The sequence below is a fragment of the Polypterus senegalus genome, chromosome 8 (assembly GCF_016835505.1).
Source record: "Polypterus senegalus isolate Bchr_013 chromosome 8, ASM1683550v1, whole genome shotgun sequence".
Classification (NCBI taxonomy): Eukaryota; Metazoa; Chordata; class Cladistia; order Polypteriformes; family Polypteridae; genus Polypterus; species Polypterus senegalus.
Genome location: NC_053161.1, coordinates 117,245,131 through 117,271,146, shown reverse-complemented (window position 1 = coordinate 117,271,146; position 26,016 = coordinate 117,245,131). Strand labels below are relative to the sequence as shown.

Here is a 26,016-nt window from a genome sequence, read left to right as displayed (position 1 = left end):
TATTTCTTCCAAAAAAACATCAAGTCGAGTTTTGAAAGTCCCTAAAGTCCTACTGTCAACCACACTACTTGGTAGCTTATTCCAAGTGTCTATCGTTCTTCGTATAAAAAAAAAAAAACTTCATAATGTTTGTGTGAAATGTACCCTTAACAAGTTTCCAACTGTGTCCACGTGTTCTTAATGAACTCATTTTAAAATAACAATCTCGATCCACTGTACTAATTCCCTTCATAATTTTAGACACTTCAATCATGTCACCTCTTAATCTTCTTTTGCTTAAACTGAAAAGGCTCAGCTCTTTTAATCTTTCCCCATAATTCATCCCTTGTAGCCCTGGAATCAGCCTAGTCACTCTTCTCTGGACCTTCTCTAGCACTGCTATGTCCTTTTTGTAGCCTGGAGACCAAAACTGCACACAGTACTCCAGATGAAGCCTCACCAGTGCATTATAAAGGTGGAGCATAACCTCCTTGGACTTGTACTCCACACATCGTACTATACATCTTAACATTCTGTTAGCCTTCATAATGGCTTCTGAACACTGTCTGGAAGTCGATAGCTTAGAGTCCACTGTGACTCCTAAATCCTTCTCATAAGGTGTACTCTCGATTTTCTGACTGTCCATTGTGTATTCAAACTAAACATTTTTAATTCCTATGTATAATACTTTACATTTACTGACATTAAATTTCATCTGCCATAAATCTGCCCAAGCCTGTACGCTGCCCAAGTCCTTCTGCAATGATATAATGGATTCCAAATTATCTGCTAATCCACCTATCTTGGTATCATCTGAAATCTTAAACAGCTTGTCTCTCTATTATAAAAAAAAATCTTGGAGAGGGAGACAGGGAGACGAGATGTGATCTTCTCGGAAGACAATTTGAAGTCCCATGAGAGACACTTTAACTTGCTCCCAGCTCTTAAACAACGACAAGCAACAAGCAAAACACACAGCTTGCCAGCAGTAAAAAGCCAGCAGATGATCCAACTGCTTCTCCTTGTGTACGTTCAGCCACCCTAATCCCCACCCCCACAACGCCAGTGGCAGAGACGCAAAGTGGCAAAAGGACAGCTGCTGTACAGTCTTTGAAATGATTGGGCAGTGTGACAAGCAGAACAGGCAGCTCACCAGCAGGAACAAGCCAGCAGATGATCTGACCGCTTCTCTTTGGCGTGTGTTCACCCTCTGAACCCCTCCCCCCCTCACAACGTGAGCAGCAGAGACACGAAGTAGCGAAAAGGACAGCAGCTGTACAGGCTTTAAAATGATCGACGGGCAGTGCGACAGCAGCAGCAGAAAGACAGCAGATGATCCGACAGTATCTCCCTAGCATGTGTTCAGCCCGACCCCTTCACAACGTGAGCAGCGAGAAAGAGATTTAACCACGCCCGTGGCTGGAAATAAAGGACAAGTATTATTTTTACAACGTCACGCAAGACAAGGCAGTGAGACATCATTTAAAACAAGTCCACAGACATCTAACCTAGCAGTTGTTGGATTGTATTTGGCTTCATGTGCTTCCAGCTCTTAAAATAATGACAAAGTAAAAGTGAAAATAATGCATATGTAACAATCTCTTTAAATTGTATATCCAGTAAACCAAACCCGGGGGTGGGCGAGCGAAGTGAGCAGGAGGCAGAGCCCCCTAGTTACTTATATTCCTATCCAAATCATTTATATATATTAAAAATAGCAACAGTCATTTTACTCTTATTCCACTTTGTCTCTTAATGATCTCCAAACCTTATGCATTATATTATTATTCATACAGTATAATGGTGAGATTGCCCATCTACCTTCATAACCTGCTTATCTAGGACAGCAGGAGCCTGTCACACTAATCATCGGGCATAAGTTCAGCAATGCCAAATCACTATATAAGAATATCTTTGGACTATGGAAGGAAACCAGAGCACCTGGAGGAAAACCACATAGACAACATGCAAACCCCACACGGGGTACACCCACAACATAATCCCAGCCTTCTTGTGGTCAGACAGTAGTGCTAACAATTCACCACCATGCCACCCTGTTGTGATAGCATAATATATTATATAATGTGCCATTAATTGTATTTTGTTATATGTATGAGTATTCTGTCCCTGAACGCCATATTAGCGAGGCTTCTCTCCCAATACCCCATTTGTATGGAGTGTGCGTCGCCCAACTGGTTGTAGTGAACGTGGACAGATAGTTTACTCACCAAGAAGTCAAGGCTGAGAGTCTGTATACTTTAATGTAGATTTCTTGCCATAAGTAATACAAGTATTAGGACGTAAAACCATTGATAACTTAAATACAATATGGTGGGAACTAAAGTAAAAACAAAGCAGTGCCAATAGCAAAAAGGGACATACCAAATGTATTAATTACATGGGGGTGGAGGTAGGAATGTACCAAACAGTTTAATAACAATATTAACACGGGCTGCTGTAGCAGCACACTCCCCGTCTGGTATCGTCAGATAGCACCATTAATCTTGAATATTAACATTACAAGAACAGCCACAATCAACAATAAACCTTAAATGAGTTCTCAGATTTAATAGTCACAAGTAAAACCTTTGTAACTAAAGATGGTGGAGATTGGTGTGACAACTGAAGGTTCACGGTATCAGCCATGGTGGGACTGAATTGGTCTTTGTGACGAAGTAACAGGACAACTTTGGTGACTGGTTTGAAGAAGGTCTTAACAGTCCCATCCCTGGCAGTCTTTACTTCAACCTTGCGGACCCTTCCGTCATCACTGGGTATGGTCTTTAAAATTAGACCCATGGGTCAATCGATCCGATGAGCTTGGTGATCCTTCAGTAAGACCAAATCCCCTTCTTGAAGGTTAGGTATTTGTACTTGCCATCTTCTGCGGTCTTGTAAAAGGTTCAAATACTCTTTTCTCCATCTTTTCCAGAAGCTCGTGGCTGTCAAAGACTCCATGTGGAGTTGGAATAATCCCAATTTTCTGTATCAAAAGGGCAGCTGGGGTTAGAATAACGGGAGACTCTGGATCTGAAGAAATTGGGCTTAAAGGTCTTGAATTAATTATTGCTGTCACTTCAGCAAGGAAAGTAGTTAACACTTCGTGAGTCAAGTGAGAAGGGTACATATCAATTAACATGGAATCCAGTATCCATCTTGCCATTCCAATCATCCTTTCCCATGCTCCACCCATATGTGAGGAATGTGGTGGATTAAACTTCCATTCACAACCCTGACTGCGCAAGTGGTTTGCGATACGCTTGGAGTTAATCTGTAACTGTAACTTGCATGCACCAATAAAATTTGTTCCACAATCTGACCTTAAAACCTTCACTGGTCCTCTGATGGCAAAAAAACGTGCAGAGAGCATTAACCAAGCTTGAGGTGTCCATTGATTCGATCACTTCGATATGTATAGCTTGTACACTTAAGTGAACATCATTTCCCACCTTTTATTATTAGCTTGCCCACCACGGGTTTTTCGTGCTGCAACTGTCCATGGTCCAAAAACATCAAGCTCGACATAGGTAAAGGGTGATTCTGTGCTCAGCCTATCAACTGGTAGGTCGGCCATTTGTTGATGTTGTTGTCTACCCCTTAGTTTTTGACACACGTTTTTATAATGGGGGTGATTTGTCTTTTTGCTCCAATGATCCATAATCCCGAGACTCTAATGGCACCTTCAGTGAGGTGTCTTCCTTGGTGGGAAACTTGCTCATGATGATGTTGAATAAGCAAGGTGGCTAGGTAGTGTTTATTTGGAATTATTAAGGGGTACTGCTCCTTCCCAAGGAAGCTTGCTCTATTCAAACGACCGCCCACTCTCAGCATGCCAAGATCATCTACCATGGGATTCAGTCTAAAGAGGGGACTTCCCTTGAAGATCTGTTTTCCAGTCTTAAGACATTTCATCTCTTCTGGGAACGTTTCCTCTTGTATGTGACGGATGATGTTTATCTCTGCTAGCTCAAATTCTGATATACTTGGTGGCTTGTTTGTTTTCTGGAAACACCGAGTGATGTAGGCTAAACGAGCCATCATGTGAACAAGTTTTATCCAAGAAGAGAATCGTTCGAAGCGGCATGACCCAAGGATTATGGCTGAGTGAGTCATGGTTCGCAGAGAGGTAACTTCGGGATTAATTTCAGGATCATTATCTGGATCTATGAGATGATAGGTACTGGAAGATATTGCAGGAGGCCTACATAGCAGAAACTCTGGTCCCGCAAACCAGGAAGACTTGGCGAGAAGAGCAGCTAGGACTGATCTCGTAGCAATATCTGCAGGATTCATGTCAGACGGAATATACTACCATTGTTTTGGTTTGCTGGTCTTCCTTATACGCTCTACTCTGTTGGCAACATACAAATAAAATCTCTTGGTGCGGTTATATATGTAACCCAGCACAACCTTACTGTCTGTATAAAATTTGATGACATCAATTTTAGTGTCCATCTCATTCAATAGGAAGTCGGCCATTTCTACAGCTAATGTTGCACCACACAATTCAAGTCTGGGGATGGTATGTGCAGGTCTTGGAAACAGTTTGGCCCTTGCCAGCAGAAACCCTACATGGGTTTGTCCATCAGGATCAGTTGCCCTAAGGTAGGCCACTGTAGCTATGGCTTTGTGGATGCATCTGAAAAGACATGGATTTCTCTATTTTGACATGTTGTCAGTGAAGCAGAGAAATAACAACGTGGGATGTGAAGCTGTTCTAAAGCCTTTAAGGATTCCTTCCACATCTCCCATTTTGGCCTTAGGTTCAATGGTAATGGTGAATCCCAATCTCTCTCCCCGTCAGTGAGCTGCCGGAGTATTGCCCTTCCCTGAATGGTCACAGGAGTCACAAAACCTAGGGGGTCATACAGGCTGTTTACTACAGACAGGATTCCACGTCTGGTAAATGGCCTTTCAGTTTGTGAAACTTGGAAAGTAAAAGTGTCAGAAATCACTTCCCAGTGTAGACCAAGGCTTCGTTGGATAGGTGGTACATCCAGTCTTAGGTCTAAGTCCTTCAAATCCTTTGCATGGTCATCAGGGTGGAAGGCCTTCATCACATTGTTAATATTGAATGTTATCTTATGAAGCCTAAGGTTGGCGTGAGATAAGAGCAGTTTGGTTCTCTTGACCAAATCGATGGCTTCTTTGGCTGTTGGCAAGGATTTAAGTCCATCATCTACATAGAAGTCTCTTTCTACAAACTCTCGGGCATCTGAGCCATATTCTTCCTCTCCTTCTCTAGCTGTTCTTCTAAGCCCATACGTTGCTATTGCCGGGGATGGGCTGTTTCCAAAAACATGAACTCTCATACGGTAGTCTATGACTACATCACTGATGTCATTGTTACGGTGCCAGAGAAACCTAAGGTAGTTTCGATGATCTTTCTTAACGATGAATCAATGGAACATCTGTTGGATGTCAGCTGTCACCGCAATAGGTTCCTTCCTGAACCGTGTAAGCGTTCCGATAAGTTTAATAGTTAGGTTTGGACCTGTTAAAAGTACGTTGTTGAGAGATATGCCTCTGTACTGTTCACTTGAATCAAAGACTACTCTAATTTGTCCTGGCTTGTGAGGATGGTATATGCCAAAGGACGGAAGATACCAGCATTCTTCACCTTCTTCAATGGTGGAGCTGGTTCGGCATGATTGTTGTCCAGTATTTTCTGCATGAATGTTATGAAATGCTCTTTCATTTCTGGTCGGTTCTTCAGTGTTCTCTTAAGTGAAGCAAATCTTGATACTGCTTACTAATGATTATTGGGAAGAATGGGCCTTGGATTGTGGAAGGGTAATGGAGCTACCCAACTGTTAGAACTATGTTTACAGAATTCCTGGTCCATACTTTTGATGAACTCCTTATCTTTAACAGAAGGAGCTACCTTGTTGTCGTCGTTGGTGGTCTGGAAAACTGTATGACCAAGATCGTCTTCAGGCATAACCATACCGAGCTCTTGTATGTTATCAAATACCTGTGTGTGCAGATTAGGTCTCTCTTTCACGAAATAGTGGCATGGGCATTGTCTGAAGTAAGAGACACGCCCCCTTCCAGTCACACTTGTCTTATAAGAATGGATGCTACAAGGTCTGCGTGCTTTATTTATGCAGACATCTCCCACAATGACCCAACCTAAATCAAGTCTCTGGGCATAAGGGGCATCATTTGGGCCATTACACTGTTGACGTACCTTATGGCCTCTTAGAATGTCTCTGCCCAGCAAAAGCAAGATGTTAGCATTCTTGTCAAGAGGTGGGACACAGCTGGCTATATGCTTCAGGTGACGATGGCACCGTGCTACTTCAGGCGTGGGGATCTCCTCCCTGTCACTTGGTAACTGGTCGCATTCAATCAGCATTGGAAGTGGAAACAGTGCGTTCCCTCGCACCGCTTCCACAATAAAACCATCTGCTCTTCTTCCTGTAGCATTCACTAGGCCTGCACATGTGCCTAGGGTATAGGGTGAAGAGTTCCCCTTTAGATTGAACAGGTCAAAGAACTCTGGATTTGCAAGTGAACGATTGCTCTGTTCGTCTAACATAGCATACATTTTAATAGCCTTCTCTGGTTGTTTCCTTGTGGAACACCTTCACAAGACATATTTTGGCACAGGATCTTCCACAAAGTCCTTCTCCACATACCTCGGTACATTTAGATGATACTGGCCTTGGCATTTATTCAGAGCTCTCTCCGCCATGCCTGGAGAAGGGGATAGAGTCCTCTTGGGAATCTGGATGGAGCGCAGTAACATGCTGGTCGCTGCCACACTCAGAGCATTGAACAGTGGCCTTACATTCTCTCGCAAAGTGCTCCATTGAAGCACAACACCTGTAGCAGATTTCATGCCTTCAAAGAAATTCCCTGCGCTCTTGCACGGGCTTCTCTCTGAAAGCACGACACTTCTTTAGAGGATGCAGTTTTTTTATGTATTGGGCAGTAATGGTTGGAATCGTCAATTTTCTCTTCTGTCACATCCTTACTGGCAGTTGATGTGTTGTCTGAGATTCCAGTGTTACGAATGGTCTAGCACTCAAGTTCTCATACCTTGCTGTTGTTGAGCTTGGCACGTGTGCTTAATTTATTGAGAAGCTTGGATCATTTTTGGCCTTGGCAATCTGTCTAACAAATTCTGAGAAAAAGGAGAAAGGTGGAAAGGATACTTGATGCTGCTGCTTGTACTTGGAACCCGCCAAAGTCCACTTCTCTTGAAGATGGTATGGCAGTTTTGCCACTAAGGGGTAAACACCATGAGCAGTATCTAAATAACTGAGACTGGGTAGATATGGATCTGTTTTAGCAATTTCAAGTTCAAGAAGAAGGTCACTAAGTTCCAAAAGCTTGCGGCCATCCTTGTTGGACAGTTTAGGAAAGTCCTGTTGTCTTTTGAATAAGGAAAGCTCAATGACTTCTGGGCTTCCATATGTTTGGTTTAGTCTCTCCTAGACAAGGGTGAGGCCTGTGGATGGATTGTTTATATGGACATTTTTAAGTCTTTTGGCATATTCAGTCAATTGCGGCCCAATCCATCTCACCAGTAGATCTAGTTCTTCCATAGGTGAGATGTCTAAGTCGTGGATTGCTGTCTTAAATGTGGATCTCCAGCTCCTATAGTTTTCTGGGAGGTCATTGAACCTTGTGAGACCAGTATTGATGAGTTCTCAGCGGATCATGTACCTTGCAAAGTCCGATATTTCAGCTCTTTCTGATTTCATGCCCATAAGTATTCCTTGCGGATTACTGTAGCTGATGGATCTAGATCATGCTTAGGTACTAGTGAGGTAAATGGAGTTGCAGATGGATTCAGCTCAGGTTGTCCAAAGCCCGGGTGTCTTACGACATGACTCATTAAAGAAAACTGAGTTTCGGGAAGCATATAGCATTTCCTGGGAGGTTTAAAGAAATTCTGATTATCTATATCTGGGAAAGGTCTTGGCAGTGCATCAGTAGGTGGTATGAGTTTTGAATACTTGTGGGGATTCATGGTACTCACAATGGGATGTGGATTAGAGTGGTCTTCCCTACTGGGTGGTGTGGCATCTTCTGGCAGGTTATGCGCTGGGGTATTGTATATAAAGCTTTCTATTGTGGACTTAAAGGCATTATCAGTATTCTGATCTAAGACAAACAGGGAAGTTCGTTTTACGGGATCTTCTGTGGTGGTCAGCCTGAGGGGATGGTTGACTTAATCCTCTTCCTCTACGGCCTCTTCCAAAATACTCAATTTGGCCAAAGCCGCTGCCTCCTCTCGTTGCGTTTGGAGGACCTCTAACTGAGCCTCTGCCTCTGCTTGCATGTGAGCTGCTTCTGCCTTAAGGGCTGATTCCTTTTTAATAAAAGTAGTCTGAATCTTAGCTGCCTCTGCTTCTGCACGGGCTAAAACCAGTTGGTTGCTTAAGTCTGATCTCTGGGAATTTGATCGTAGAGATCTAAATGATTTTCTAGAGTGCCTAGACGAGACAGAATAGCAAGATGCAGTATCATTGAACTGCCTTATCCTATTTTTTAACCTTGACTTCAAGAAATGTGATGTGCCTTTGCTGATCAAGGAGAGTAATGCTATTTAACTCCTGTAATGCTTCTTCCATGTTTATATTTAACAAAAAGGCATAATACTTCTCAAAATGTGCTTTATAGTCCTTGACTAGTAGCATTTAAAGGGTTCTGAGTTTTATGTATAATGAAAACAACCACTTAAGGAACAGTTCTTTGCTTAGCCCCGGGCTTGACACGATCAGGCATTAGAAATCCCTCCTTTTATTATTCTGTCCCCGAACACCGTATTAGCGAGGCTTCTCTCCCAAGACCCAATCTGTACAGCATGTGCGTCACCCAACTGGTTGTAGTGAACGTGGACAGATAGTTTACTCACCAAGAAATCAAGGCTGAGAGTCTGTATACTTTAATGTAGATTTCTTGCCATAAGTAATACAAGTATTAGGACGTAAAACCATTGATAACTTGAAGGTAAAAGGACGATAATTTCCTTAACCTAAATACAATATGGTGGGAACTAAAGTAAAAACAAAGCAGCGCCAATAGCAAAAAAGGGAGCTAGGGACATACTAAATGTATTAATTAAATGGGGGTGGAGGTAGGAACGTACCAAACAGTTTAATAACAATATTAACACGTGCTGCTGAAGCAGCACAATGAGTGTAATACTAAAAGAAATACATTGCCTTACAAAAAAGCTTAAGTTCAAAGGGAGCCAGGAACAAGAAACACATTATGCTGTCATTGTTTTGGGTCAGAGTGAGAACTTCTGCAGCAAAATTTTGACCAATAAGTGGTTGTGATAATAGAATATAAGGCAAAGTTGCTGACAGAGAGTTACGGAAGTCACTACTGGATGGAACCAAAGCATGAATAAGATTCTCTGTATTAGAGAAGGGCAGAGACAAGAAAACACGGAATGTATAATGGTGGTTTAAGTACAAAACGTTCAACCATTTCTTTTGTATGGCAATTTTTAATGATTATAGATTCAACGCAACTCCATAAATCCACAAACAATGGCTGCAGGCTCTGTTTCATCATCTCAAATGGTCCAAAACAAGCAAGCCATGTTTGCAGGTGTAGATTATCATTAGATTCACAAAGATCCATATACGAGCTGAGGCATTAGGATTAGCTGTTGAATTTACAATACATGAAAGACATCAAGTCTAGTTAACTGTTGTATAAAACATATCTGGAAAATGACTAGGGAGTCTCCCAACTTTAACGAGCTAAAGAGACAGTATTAGGTGAAGTTCTTGTGTGCTGATTAGCAGTCTGTCTACCTCAGAATCTCTAAAACAGCTGATGTTGCGCAAGTACTTTGTACCTCATTATAATACAAACAAATGTCATTTGAATGTAAGACATGATAAAAATCAGTGAGAACCTAGATTGAAATTCAAAGATGTGCCATTAATAACAAAGTCCAAGTAAGTAAAGCCATGGTCTTTTAAGTAGCACTGTATGCCTGAATGCAAAAGGTTGTAAGATATGGCCGGCCATGTACCCCGGCCAATACCCCCAAGCCGCCAGGTGGAGCCCTCCTTGCAGCATGGAGGTCCCCAGAAGACCAGCAGGGCATTATGGACCATGTAGTTTTTATGCACCGCCCTGCTGGATGCCATGGGGGCCACGAGAGGGAGCTGCAGGGAGGACCGAAGAGTTCTTCATGCCCTATGACCCGGAAGTTCGTCATAGGAAGAGCGACGGGCTTCCGGGGTGAGAAAAAACATCATTTACCCTGACCCGGAAGGAATAAGGACTTGTGGACTGTTGGGAAGGAACACCTCCGGGTCAGGGAATATAAAAGGACTATGGGAGCTCCCAGACGATGAGCTGAGTTGGGAGGCAGGGTGGCTAAGTGTCTGGGAGTGGAGGATTTGTTATTGGTTATTGTTTATTGGAGTATTTGGGAGTAGAGGGTGCTTTGTGCACTTTATTATAAAATAAATATAATTATTGGACTTTTACCTAGTGTCTGACGTGGTGTCTGAGGGTGCAAGGGTGCGAGAAGCATCTTAATTTGTTACAATTGGCGTAGCTCCGGCAGGATTCTCTGGCCGTCAGTTTGGCAGAGGACCTGTATTTAAAAAAAATTTATTGTGGACAGAATACCCCGGGAAGACATCGTCGACACACACAGGAAAAAACACCACTATCCCTGTTTTCAAGTCCGTAATGGGGAAGAAGACAAAGCAGAGCGCCAGTCACAGCGGAGGTCTAAAGCTCGGCATTGCCTACGCTCAAGGCGAGCCATGGAGCAGCTACGAGTTTCGGGAGAGATTTCGGAGGAAGACGTCTCCGGCGAGGTATGTGCTGGGAATGTACTTTACAATCTTTTAATTTAACACATGATGTCCCATGTACATACCTCCCAGATGTCCATCCGAAGGCTCTGCGGGAGGCAGAAGACAAACCCGAAGCGATGGCGCTCTCTTTCAGGCAAACGAGCAACCCGAAGGACTTCCGCGTTACGGGTGCCGGCAAGGGACACGTGACCTACCACGAAGGATTCCAGGAAGGTGACGTTCCATGTTCAGCTGTTTGTGGCTTCACCCAAGAAAAGACGGACTTGGTTTTCCGAAGGGAAAAGGGAGATGAGCGGCACCGCTCTCCCTACAAAAAAGTAAGGAGGTCCGGGAAATGACTGATCGGTCTGTCGACAAATTGATGCAGACTGATCGCAGTCAGCCAAAAGCGGCACCGCGTCCTCCAAAAGAACTCCAAATCCCAGGCTCCCTTGCGGGACCTGTCGAAGCACGTGCCAGGAGCGGCCGTGTTTATTGGCTCCCAGCGGAGGGTAAGGCTAATGATGGCTTGAGCGTGCCTCCGGTTGCATTGAATAAATTTTGGGCGTGCACGAGCTGGAGAAGTTGCTTCAGCCCGTGCACAGTTTTTTACAGGTGGTGCAAACAATCCAGACGATCGTTGCAGACTTGAGAGGAGCGGCTGAAAAGCCTATGAACAAATTAAATGAGTACCTGCGGCGATTGTCTCGGGAGCCACCTGTCTTAATTGATTTAGCGGTACAGGTAGGTAAAGCCGGTACCGTATATAATGAAATAGGGACGAGAGTGACATGGGCCCGCGTTTAATCCATAGCGGGTGCCAAGTGGATGCGTGCCCTACAAGAGAGGCGGTACAATAACCGAGTGGCCAGCGGAAGGGCTAATCGATCCGGGGCAGCTACACAGTGCTGACTCCGGGCGAGACAGCCCTAAAGATGCCGCCACCGGTAATTTATAAAGTAAAAGGGGTGCAGACAGTAAAGGGTCTCTCTTCATCTAGTAGAGAGACTCAGACTGTGGACAAGCCTCAGATCAAGCAGGAGATCCCGAAAATAAAACGGGGGTCTCCTGACAAAGAAAGAGAGAAAGCACCATTAGAGGCGGCAGGGGGTTTCACTCCCAGCAAAACAAGGCGGACCTAACATTTCCTAATTGTTTTCAGTCCCAGAGGGAGAATACCAGGAGGACGGAGGCAGTGCTACGGGTGCGAAGGTTGGGCCACATTTGGCGATACTGTCCTTGGAGAGAGGGGACAAGATATCAAACTGGAATAATATTCCCCCTAGGTTCTCCAGGGACCAAGATATTCAGATTAATCAAGGCTCAACCGGAATGTCCTCTTGGAGGAAGACTTCCCTCTCGGGGCAGGCCGCTCCGAATCTTTATAATTCGTCGCTGGGGGGGGAATACTGTAAGATATGGCCGCCATGTACCCCGGCCAATACCCCCAAGCCGCCAGGTGGAGCCCTCCTTGCAGCATGGAGGTCCCCAGAAGACCAGCAGGGCATTATGGACCATGTAGTTTTTATGCACCGCCCTGCTGGATGCCATGGGGGCCACGAGAGGGAGCTGCAGGGAGGACCGAGGAGTTCTTCATGCCCTATGACCCGGAAGTTCGTCATAGGAAGAGCGACGGGCTTCCGGGGTGAGAAAAAACATTATTTACCCTGACCCGGAAGGAATAAGGACTTGTGGACTGTTGGGAAGGAACACCTCCGGGTCAGGGAATATAAAAGGACTATGGGAGCTCCCAGACGATGAGCTGAGTTGGGAGGCAGGGTGGCTAAGCGTCTGGGAGTGGAGGATTTGTTATTGGTTATTGTTTATTGGAGTATTTGGGAGTAGAGGGTGCTTTGTGCACTTTATTATAAAATAAATATAATTATTGGACTTTTACCTAGTGTCTGACGTGGTGTCTGAGGGTGCAAGGGTGCGAGAAGCATCTTAATTTGTTACAAGGTAAAAACAAAGGCTGAAAAGACATGGAGGGATGCCCTAATGGTGGATGTTGAACTGGGACATGAAAGACAGGAAGCCACAAGTGTTTGTTCAGCAGGTTGTGAAGAGAACAAATACATGGACAGAATAAGAAAATAAAACAAAGTACTGTATTAGTAGCACTAAGTAAGACTCACCACATAAAACAGCAAGCCAAGTTAAAGTTCCGTATTATAAATGTATGAATTAGAAAATATTTGGAAAGAAAAAATCTGTTGAAAAGGCATCTATTTATTTGGTGCCATAAAATTAGAAAATCCAAGAAAGAAAACAATATAAATACAGCTAAGGTTATTAGCATTACTGTGTATCTAAGCCAATGCAGAATTCCAAATGGGAATTTCATTCCTTTCAATAATCCAAATGTCCACTGCAGTGCCAATTTTTTTCAGCTACAATTAACTTATTCGCCATATTTCTTCCAGTCATTACATTAGAAAATGAAGTAGTTTGTTTATGATTACATCAAATTGCATTCTCACTGTTTGTATAGGTACAATATTTATATTAAAATATTAAGTCTACTAAAGCATATGGTTGAGTGCCATTTTTTCCAATGGCCATGTCACGTTATGATGGGTTGGATACAGTAGGATAACCTACAGTAAATTGGGTATCCATACCAGGCTTAAGATTCTCACAGTCCTCAGTGGTTCCATCCTTACTATTATATGAAAATGCTAAACCATATGCATCTACAGTATGCATTCATTCTTGGTCCTGCTTAATACAATTTAAGGGAAAGGCTGCAAGCTTTAATCAATTTCTGTTTTATACGGCACCCTTTGAAAGTTAGCACTACAAGGTATAGAACAATTACTTACTTTTATTTTTTCAAATTTTATTCTACTTTTAGACTGTTTAGTACATGTGCTACTGGAGCAAACTCAACAAAAAATCCTCATGCTGCGGAGCTCACATCAAATAATAGTTTACTAGTTCAAAGAAATAAAATCTTTACCTTATGTAGGACAATTGCATTGCAAAAAATTACCCCAATGCACTTTACTAGTACAGGTTAACTTATTAAAATATTTAATGTTGGAAATTAAATTAAAACCATAAAAACTGTAACATGTAGTAGTTATGTGTCATTTTTACATAATGCATTTCTAGTATCAGCAAAGTGTTTAGGCTTTAGTCCTGTCAGGTTCATCTAAAAATTTACTAAACTTATATTTGGGCTTTTTTTGTTTAAACTTAAAATATTTAAAGAAAAAGGTAATGGCAATAAAAAAAATATTATTGTTAATGAATTAAAAAAACACTGCATATGGATATTCTAATAAAGGGTTACAGTATATGAAGTTGGAACATCCCAAGGCATCAGTTGCAAGGTAAAAACCATTCCTGTATGAAATAACAAACTATCACAGGGCACATTGACATAAACAAATCCACAGTAACTCACACTGGGACAGTTTAGAGCCATTTATTAGCTTAACCTATATGCCTATGTGAGTGAAACTCTGAGAAAATATGCAAGCTCCTTTGAGAAAATAGGCAAGTTCCAGACAACCAGCCAGGATTTGAGCAGTGGAGACTATGGGAGGCTGCAGTATTAACCACTATGCCATCGTGCCATATCTGAACATGGTTATAGCTGTATAAATTCACCTAGTACTGAAGAATGACAGGTATTAAAATACAAATATGATCCAAGAATATTAAACTTATTGTCAAAGCTTCATAAAAATATAAGAAAACACAAGTGAGTGATTTTACATATTTAATATGTTTTTATGCTACTGTCATGGAACCAACTCTTATAGATGCAATAGTACAATATGCTAAAAAACAATATAAGTAGGAAAGACAACCATAATCCATTCATCTAGCAATCCAATAAAACTTTCTGCACCACTGTGCCACTGAACAAAACAATAAAAAATATCAAATAAAAGCACAATAAGGAAGGGTCATTAGGAGAGATATAAATAAAATGAGAAGTCTATCTGCCCAAGCTGGGCTTTAATGAAGACACATTCTACAGATTATAATGATGTCAGTATCTTACAGCTCCAGGGGTCAGATTTATAAAACTTCCACACTCACGATAAGAGGCTCAAACTTTTCATGTAAAGGCTGGGATTTTTAAAAGAAAACTTGATAGGAAAACTTGTATATATTTATGGTAGCTCTCACCCATCTGTACACAACATTTTGAAGAAAGTGGGAAATGATGTCACCCGATTAGGTACGGAAATGCAATGAAACCAGTTAAAAGGTGATTCACTTGTATAATAATTCATATCACGGAGCAGTTATTAATATGTGCGTCAATGTGACAGATATATTAAACCTAAAAAGTGATGAATATAATGTATACAGTCTACTGTAGTTAACTTTTAAGACAATGCTGTGTGTTTGTACTGAACAACTTCTTTCCTCAGTTCATATTGGCTTCCTGTTGTCATTTTTCAGTCTTAGAAGCCGATGCAAACACTTATTATAATTATTAAAGTAAGTAAAACACAGGTTTGATTTACTCCCTGAGTACAGAAAGCTATAAATATGCACTATAGACTATTCATAACCTAATGGTTTAAAAGAGCATGGCTTATTTGGCACTAGTTGAAGACAAAGTGTCATAAATGAAGGGAATGAGTTTTTAGGGACTGGTGGGATTTTTCGCCAATGACATTGACTGGCATATGAGCAGAATTAGGCTTCTAAAAGCCATCCTCTTGGAACAATGTGCTGAATTGAGCCTGGCATTAGTAAGACAGATGGCCTGATATCGGGCTCTACCTGTTCATATCCAGGTTTTAAGTACAATTGGCTTTCTGGTACCAGCTATGTAACAGATAGAACTTGCTGATAGGGAATGAATATCTCAGTTAAGCTTCAGCTTCGTTATGCCTGCTGTACTAAAAGTCATAAACTGAGTGGCAACATTTAGTTTCCATATGGTGTGGGTGTACATGACAACACAAAAAGGCAATTTTCAGCAATGTCCGGTTTTCCTAACGTAACAGTTGACTGCACACATATTGCTATAAGGACACTTAATGATAATGAAGCTGCTTTTGTTAATCATTAGCAGTGACATCCCATTAACGCACAAGTCATCTGTGAAGCCAAGATGAGACAGTAAAAAAAAATCAGAACTATTCTGACATAACAACAGTAAGTAAATATCCAATCCAAATATCCCATTACAGATGCTATTCGCAGATCAAAATCAGAGAGTGTATATGTGCTTTCTCCTCCTTCTTTTGTACTCACTCTGCCAGTGATGACCGATACACTTGTTCACCTTAGATTAGACCTTTTTTCTTTTATTTCAGCCATTGGTAAGACTGGTGTACCTCACTGCATTCATGGCAGCAGTAACATGCTGCCATTCTATATTATTTTGTGCTTGCTGGTAACACCTGTGCTTAGGCTACCAAATAAAGGTTCTTTGCATGTCTCCACTTTGCAGATTTCTTTGAAACTTCTATCTCACAGTCTTCAAAACTTTACTTTTTGCCTTTTTCCTCTAGTTACTATTGTCTCACTATACTGGTGAATCTGTTCATTATATATGTGCGAGGTTGATTAGCATGGTCCATATACAGTTGTGGGTGGCACAGTGGCGCAGCGGGTAGCGCTGCTGCCTTGCAGTTAGGAGGTCTGCATGTTCTCCCTGTGTCTGCGTGGGTTTCCTCCGGGTACTCCAGTTTCCTCCCACAGTCCAAAGACATGCAGGTTAGGTGCATTGCCGATTCTAAATTGTCCCTTGTGTGTGTGTGTATGTGTGTGCGCCCTGCGGTGGGCTGGTGTCCTGCCCAGGGTTTGTTTCCTGCCTTGTGCCCTGTGTTGGCTGGGATTGGCTCCAGCAGACCCCCGTGACCCTGTGTTAGGATATAGCGGGTTGGATAATAGATGAATGGATATATGGTTGTTTCAAGGTGACAACTGGTCAGGGCTTGAGGCATGTTCACATAAGCACATTTACAAGATGATTGTGATTTATGAAGGGTAAATTACATACAAATGTGTGTACTGTATGTCAGGTTGTATAAATAGGACTTTTTAGGCAAACGCATTTTCCTGGTTTTTGGCATACACGTATTTTCTAGCTCAAATCAACGGAAAGTTCAATAAATGAGACCTTTAGTGCCAAATAAGTGGTTTGCACTTTATGCAATTGCTGCATTACATTTATTTCTCAGTAATCAGGCTTTTCATTCCACATTCCGAAGCAATTCTGTCAGCTTGATTATTGACTCTAATTTTCCCTATTATGAATGACTTTGATGTTGTGAGTGTCCCTTGTAATATCCAGAGTTCACTCCTGTTTATGGCCCAAAGCTTCTGAGATACCTGAGACCCTGAACTGAATGAGGATAGCTAGAAATGTATTACTAACATTTCTTTCCTTTTAAAATCAACCTAATCATTTTCCTGTTTAGGCTTAATTCTCTTACTAGTTGCTTCAGAGTTTTCCCTGTTTAAGAATATCTTTGCAAGCAGGCAAACATGATGAGTTATTAAAATTATTACTTTGTGTCTGTCATATTATCTATTATTTTTGTAATATTTAAATTAAACAGCAAAATATTAAATCATTCCAGAAGAAATTATCAGTCAAGACCTTTGCATGAAAGTCACATGTTTTTTTTGTAACCTTTAAACGTATCACAATTACATATTTTTACAGTAAACAGGAGCAAAAATGTAGCACCTGTTTAAATGAGCACTTTAACAAAATTCAGCAATTTGCAATTGATTCAGCCACCAAATGGAAAAAACAAAAAAGCAAGCTATAAAGGAGTCCCAGTGACAAGATTAATGGACATTACTTTTAGAAATTTGAGATGCTGCACATTCAGGCAACCATTTTTTGAATATACTAATTGTAAAACAAGGTTACAGGCAGCAGGACTTTAAACGAGCAGCATTTGAAGTAAAGCAAGAGCCAACCCTACATTGGGCACAAGTCTTTTGAGGCACATACTTAGATTCAAAGCAACATTCACTCACATTGTGTCCCTCTTGCATTATCAATAAAGACTGTGTTGATGCAAAGCCAACACTTAAGTGTTAGCAATCACTGCATGTCTGACAAATGTGGGAAGAATTTGGAGAAGACTTATGTAGATACTGAAGCACTAGTTGGGCTTCCCTTTTGATCTGGAGGTTATAATACATACTGCTAATCTAATCATGCAGGCTCACTTACTATTCAGTGAGATTCACTTCAATTATACTTTCTCAGTCTAAATGTGGGGTAAATGGAGCATGTTTAACATTTTATTTGCTATTACATGCAGATAATGTTTTAAAAATATACTACAGTAAATCATATTTTATCAGTCCATCCATATTATGGACCTGCTTATCTGCTACTGGATTGCAGTGCCAAGCAATATAAATTAAAAGTTAACTACATATGTTACTTTCATTACATACTTTCTCATATTACACAAGTAAAACCATAATTGGAAAGAAAACCAGGTCGGCTTCATCCCTCATGCTGCTGAAAATTACTTGAGCTTAGTAAAAGAGAGCAGATCTCACTGTTTTTAGCACATACATTAGGAAGTAAGAGCTCTCAGGTCATAGTAGCTCTTCCTGTGGGGTTGCTAGCTAATATCACATTTTATAGCCATCAGCCTTTTAACACTTTATTACTCAACCAGCATATATTGTTTTCAACATGCTGGTACTGTCAGGTAAAAGGGTCAGTGTTCAAATACAGAGATGTTTCAGATGCTAAAAGTGTATGGTGGCAAATCTACTGCCTAAACACTGTGTGTGACTTTAAGGAAGACACGTCAGATGAAATTATTATAAGTTAAATAATATAGCCCCTTCCTTTTTTCCCTATCTGAGTACTTTCTTGGTGCTATCCCAAAAATAACTGAACTGAACTAAATACTCTGTTTCTCTCCGCTTATCTACTATGCAGTGCCTTTAACATGTATATTTTATAAAACACCTTTATTATATATCTAGTGTCTTTAACAAATATCTATTACATGGCACCTTTCTTATCTATCTATCTATCTATCTATCTATCTATCTATCTATATGAGTATCTGCTCTGAGCCTGTATTATACAAGAGTGCTATACAACAACAAATCAATTTTAATTAAACTGAATATTCCTTGTTTTTTATATATGTCTTTAAAGTTTATCTATTATATATCCCCTTCATGTATCTATCCGAATAGATGCTCTCAGCCTATTCAAAGTGAAAAGTACTACAGTATATAAAAATAAATTGAACTGAACTGAATGGAATATTCCCTACCTACAGTATTGTATTTATCTCTTATACAGCTCTTTAAATATCTATCGTTCTAGAATAGCACCTATGCTCTGTGAGTATCAGGTAGAGTGTATTTCACAGCTGTCTATCTATCTATCTATCTATCTATCTATTGTGACCTATAGAGGGTATTGCAGCACCCCAAACCCCAGACAGAACCACACAGACACAACTCCCGGTTCCATTAAAAGGTTCTTTTAATCCAATACCTTACTAAAGGCTTCTCAACACCATTCGCATAACCACAATTCTCTCTTCTATCTCTTATTTTTTCTTCTCCTCCATTCCTCCCAGGCGAGCTTTGTCCATCCTCCATACTGCACTCTAACTCACCAAGGTTAGGTTGAGCAGCATCTTTTATCTATGACCCGAAAGAACTTCCCGTGCTAGGGTATAACCTGCTGGAAGCACTTCTATGTCAAATGGAAGTCCCTTAAAGTTGGGTTTACTAATCCCCCTGGCAGAACCCAACAGGACAGAACTCAACAGGGCTGCTCCATGGGACTATAGACTCCAGAATGCCCTGCAGGTGTCCATATGGAAATTCTAACCCTGGGATGCTGCCCACTAACATATCAGGGGAGGCAGTGCTCTGAATAGATTGTCTCTCCCAGTCCCTCCATTACACTTGTTTCCAGGCCAGGTAAGAAATTTCAGTCCATCTCTGCTGGGACACCAACATATTCACTCAAAGTTGGCATCTCCTGCCAAATTCCTGGCAGTGGCAGGGAACAGCCTGCCTTCCTACTCAACTATTCAGTACGACGGCCTCTCAGCCCGGTAATAAATCATGCACCATCTTGGTCAGGATGTAACCCCATGGCTGCTATCTATCTATCTATCTATCTATCTGTTCCTCTCAAAAGTATCCATTCATCTATATAGCATATGAATTTTCTCATTCTCATCTGCATATTATATAGTCCCCTTCTTATCTCTGTAATTTTCATGTAACACCATTGCCCCTTACATATAGGGTGGTCCAGATCTAATTATGCAATTTTCATTATGCTATAACTTATTAAGTTTATTACACAGACAATCACCTGAAAAATCCCAGACCATCGAGAATTGTGCGAACCGACGACATGCAGAATCGTCTTTGAGCCGAACTGGAATCGTCCCCGCATAAATCAATCATCCAGACGATCTGGATCTGAATAATTAGATCTGGACAACCCTGTATATATATACAGTATAAACATTGCCAATTTCATATCCATCTGCTTTATTTTTCAAGTACATAGCCCTTTTCATATGTATATTTCTATCTGTCTGCTACATAGTCTCTTTTATTTGTATTCATCTGTCTATTTTACAGATCTTTTCACATTTCTTTATCTATCTTTTAGAATGCCATTCAGATCTGTCTGTTTTATAGCCCCTTACATATCCATCTATCTTATAAAACGGAATATATATTACTTAACCAACAGTGTCTCAAGTACACTATATTAATTAGCACAAACTCGTGCACATATGTAGATTCTTGGTCATATTATGTATAAGATTGTATATACATATGTATGTGACTATATACTGTAAATACATGCATATTTTGTATATGTATATATACAGAGTACAGTATTCATACATTTTCAACATAATTACAAAAGCATCACAGAGTGCCACATCCTGTTTCTGGACAGTTGAAGAATTTATAGGAACCAACTATGGCTGGGATTGTAATTTCTTGTAGGCCAAAATCATGTACACACCCTCACGCACTCATACCAGAGCAGTTTAAGAATGCTAAACGTACATCCTTGTGTAACTATGTAATCTTCACACAGGCACTGAACCCAAGTCCCTGCAGCAGGGAGATAGCGGCACTAATCAGTGCACCATCCCTGCGCAATACAAAGTCAGTTAAAACACAGTTGGAATGTTATAGCAGATTGCTTTTGTACTGTTTCTAAAAGGGTGGGGGTTTAAGAAAGAGTGCAAGACAACACCTCTTCTTTTGCCAAGGTGGTTGATTTGGCCAAATGCCAAGGATGCCTAACTTCCAGGGTGTCCAAGGGGCTGATGCTACAGACAGTCAGAATTTGGGAGTGGGGCATGGAGAGGAGTTTGCCTGCTTTACATAACTCAATAGATTTAATTTTTTAGTTGCGGGTTCCATTTGAACCGCCTTTTAAACGATCGACTAACTTAAAGTGAATTTCATAACTTAAATTTGTCTATAGCATCATTTTCAATGTCTGTGCTGTATATTTATTTAGGTATTCCTCCCTTCTTGTATTTATTTATTTTCTGAAACGGTGCAGGAGCGACTCACGTGTTGATTTCCCGGTGTGGGAGCTCCTACGTATGCTGTTGTCACAAAGATACATGCAGCACTAAATACTCACTAGAGCTGCATGGCTGACCGTCTAACTCCTGCTCAGGGCAATCTAGCACACCGGGTATTTCTTGCTGACGTACACAATCATTGCAGAGTATCTCCATCATAATTCATTTCAGCTTATGCAAATAGTGGAAAAGGCATTTAACGCTCCGCTAGCTACTTGTAATTGAAGATTTGCCACCGAAAGAACAGATCCTGGCGTGTCCTTCATGTAGGAAAAGGACGTCTGTTGACCACCTACACATCATTTTACAATTTTACAAGAGTCGTCTCAGCAGCCTAGAATTAGATGCACAATTCATTTGTCAGGGTTACAGAAAAGAAACGGTCATGTCTCAGGGTAGGATAGTGAAGGTCAAAGAACTGTGCGGCCAAGACGAGAGTGCACTGCAGCAAAAAAAAAAAAAGGCAGAGCAGAAGCCAAACATGCTGACACTTACCATGAGACGCAGAAAGATTCGGGCTGGAGCAAGCAGAACGCTGCCTCGAGGATTACAAATTTAAAGAAGTTCTCAGTCTGAGAGAGAGGGAGGGGAAACGAGTAAAGAAGCAGCAAGATCCAAAAAAGCAGTTCAGTGGGACGAACACGGCAAGTTGGCACCCAGCAAGCAGAAAAGGCATGAGCCCGAGCTGCGCCCGCCTGCCCAGTCAAACGCGCCAGAGCTTGTGGTGCTGAAGATGCCTCCTCCTCGCATAAGCCGGCCACTGAGGCAGCGTGCTGTAGACGTCTCTCGGTAACTCATGAGAAATGGGAAGCCGAGCAGCTGACATCCAACCAGAGCTACACTGACATTCACATGGGGGATGGGGAAGGGATGAGAAAAAAAGGTATTTTCTGTTTAGTGCGGAGGAACTAGATATCCTAGAAAAGGAGAGAGAGAGCGAGAGAGAGAGAGAGCGAGCAGCCAGAGCATCAGTATTTGTAATCCGTCTTCACAGGCAGCCAATCAGGCTGCCAAGTGTTGTGTCAGCAACGCAGAACAGTCAAAGAAAGGCAGCGCAGTTTTCAAAGTGTCGCGTCTGCTTCTTCCGAATTACACGACTTTTTCTACTGACTTAAAAACGCCACTGCACCAGTGATAACTTCTTTTGGCAAAAAAGGAAAAGAACTCTTCTGAAATCCAGGATTACCATAAAAAAACCCAGAAGAATATTGCAGTATAGCCTGAGCTGAATTAACATCTAAATATACATTAAGTACTTTATACAACAGTATAACGTCACACTCTGTTAATCTTATACAAGATCGCGGGGCCGAAGTCAACCCCAGTTGAGACAGGCGGCACAAATCCTTGCCAATCCACCTCAGAGCTCTGTGAATTTGGAATCGCCTGTCAGGGCTGGATTAAACCTCTGGTACCCTTGGGCAACAGCACCTCCGGTGCCCGCATATACGCACACGGAGACGGATCAAACTGCGCAGGCGAATATTAAAAGCAATTTTTCGAAGGGCGGACACCTGCAGCATGTATTAATTGTCTTACATTATATGGGAGTGTTAGAATCTATTGAATCAATTACTTATAATTGGTAATGATCTATGAATCACCAACTGCCTGTTCTTTCGTAACATTTTTCTTTAAGTAGCTATATCTACTTCTTTTTGTCCAAAAATGGAATCAAATGAACACAATAACGACTGGGTACTAACATTTTGTTTATAGCACTGTCATAAAACCTGAACAAAATACAAAACAAAAAATAATGCCATTAAACTGAAAAAAGAATTAAACACAATATCTTTTAGCTATGTGTATAAAAGCAGGGAATAGTCTGAAAATTTGAACAAACTGACTAACAAGAAAAGGAAAACAGACATATGACAACATGAAATTATGGTCACCATAACGCAGGGTCTACAGAAACACTGTAAGGGTTCAGCTGCTGATCGTCAGGTGGGGCACAGGCTCCATCATTATCAGAAACATTAATGTTGACCACTTGCTTATTGGCAGTTGTGTAACTTCCACTCAAATTACCATAACATTAAGAGTCATGCGACCTGACAAAACTAATATTAGCTACTTCCCTGCTAATGGTAAATTCTGAGGGTTTTGAGGCTTCATCTTTTATATAGAAAAATCTAGCAATTTCAGCACAGTATTTTGCCCACCCAATAATCCAGGGGTATCTCAACCTTATTTTACTGAGGGCAGCAGCTCTGGTGTCAATAAGCAAATGAGCCACACAAGATGAAATCAATATGAATCTTTGAAAAGATCACTCAAATTTACCTGGTAATGACACAAATATTTGCTTAATATTCTTTAAATCAGACCTTCATAAAAATACTAATGAAGGAGAGCACTGAACAAAGAGAAAGTAGCACATCTTTTTAAGAACAACCCTACCCCCCATCATGTTTGTTTAGACTTTTTGTGCATTTTGTACCAAATGGATTGTTCAATACCAACCAGTCTGGCTCCAAGAGAAACCATTCATCTAAGATGGTTCTGCTAACTGTGGCTAATCAGCTACAACTTGCTAGAGCTACTATCATGTCATCGGTCCTGAACCTGCTAGATCTCTCCTCTGCCTTCAACACAGTCAACCATGATTTCCTTCAGCACAGCCTCTCTGACTTTAGCAATATGTAGACTGCTCTCAGATGGTTTAAGTCCTATATCTCGGGCATATCCTACACTGTATCCTGGTGAGGAGAGTGGTCAAGGGTGTATCAGACATGCACAGGTGTACACCAAGGATCAGTGCTTGGTCCCTTATTTTCTCTCTGTACACCACCTCGCTGGGCTCCATCATCCATCCCAAAGGTTCCCTTATCATTGCTATGCTGATGATATGCAGCTGTACCTGTCATTCCTTCTGGAGGACAATACAGCATCAGCTAGAGTGCCTGCTTGTCTTACTGATTTCTCAACCTGGATGAAGGTCCACCATCTACAGCTTAACCTGGCAAAAACCAAGTATCTTATGATCCCGGCCAGCCAGTCTTTTCAACTTCCCATCTCTGTACAGCTTGGCTCACTGTCATTAAGAACTGCCAAGTTAGTACGCAGCTTGGGGTGGTGATTGATGAACATCTATCTTTTTCTGACCACATTTTCACTGTTTCTCATTCATGCAGGTTCACACTGTTTAACATCCACAAGGTCAGACCTTATATGACAGAGTATGCAACATAACTTCTGGTCCAGGCTTTGGTCTTGTTAATAATAATTATTATCATTATTATTCATGGTGGCTCCAAAATCCGTACTAACCCCTACTTTCTCTTATGCTCTTTTTTCGGTTTTCTGTGGTGGCAATCTGCACCACCACCACCTAATCAAAGCACCGTGATGTCCCTACATTGATGGATTAAAGGCCAGAAGTTCACATGACCTTCATCATCAAGATCTTCCATGTGAACCCTGAATACAATAAGGACTGATTGAGATCATTTATGTTAGGTAGAATGCCTAGAGGGGGCTGGGAGGTCTCGTGGCCTGAAACCCCTGCAGATTTTTTTTTTCTCCAGCCATCTGGGTTTTTTTTTTTTTTTGTTTTTTCTGTCCTGGCTATCGGACCTTACTTTTATTCTATGTTAATTAGTGTTCCCTAATTTGAATTATTTATTTTGTCTTTTTTCTTATTCGTCATCATGTAAAGCACTTTGAGCTACATTGTTTGTATGAAAATGTGCTATAGAAATAAATGTTGTTGTTGTTGCATCTGGACTACTACATCTCACTTCTGGCAGGAATACTAGCATGTGCTCTCAAGCCATTGAAGATGGTCCAGACTCATTTTGTATTTAACCAGCCAAGATGGGCAAGTGTCACTCCTCTCCTCAGGTCACTACGTTGGGAGCAGCACACATTAAGTACAATTCTACAGAGTAGTCAATGGGTAAGCACCTCTGTATTTGGGACATTGGTGAGGCGCTATGCTCCTTCTTGCCCACTCAGGTGCTGTCTCTGCATGGTATGTAGTTCCTAGATGGTGGAATGTGCTGCCCACCTTCATCTGTACTGTTGACTCTCTCATTGTATTCAAGAAGCAACTGAAAACTTATCTGTTCTATGAATGTCTCTCTAATTGATAGAAGAAAAAATCTTTGCTTATTGATATTTTATATTGTTGATTTTTAGATTAAGCTTAATTGTTTTATCGATTGTAATCTATGATTGTAAATTTATTAGTTATTACATCTGTTCACATGTAGCAATCAACTTTTGTTACCTGTCCTACTATGCTTGCTGAACAAACAGGCACTAACCTAATGTTACTCGATTACGTTTATCTCTTTTGTAAATCACTTTGGATTAAAGAATCTGCCAAGCAAACAGATGTAAATGTAAAATGTAATAAATCAATTCCAGGTACCTCTTGTCACACACGTGCGAATAGGAGGACATTATATGGACCAAGCAAAGTTAACTCCACTCCAGGCCAGGGGGTGGTGAGGTACACTAAACTTACTCCTGTTACCTCTGCAGACCAGCCGTGGGAAAACCTGACTGATTCAGAGCGGATGACGTCACTTCCAGAAGAATATCACTTACGTTTTTCGGTGCCCAGAAGAATGTCACTTCCGGCATACAAACTGACATCAGAAGAACATCACTTCCTGTCTGATCCCTTAAAGCCGCCATCTTTGCAAACCCTCTGTACAGTAGTTCTGTTTTGGACTCTGTAC

General features: G+C 41.2%; 1 protein-coding gene across 1 annotated transcript in view; it reads right to left on the bottom strand.

Moving 5' to 3' along the window:
• Positions 1-22,542, bottom strand: part of LOC120534250 (anoctamin-4) — a 384,157-nt gene extending 361,615 nt beyond the window's left edge. The window contains exon 1 of the mRNA XM_039761684.1: positions 21,818-22,542. The gene's annotated coding sequence lies outside the window, so the exon portion shown is untranslated. The remainder of the gene's footprint in view (positions 1-21,817) is intronic.
• Positions 22,543-26,016: the final 3,474 nt, after the last annotated feature.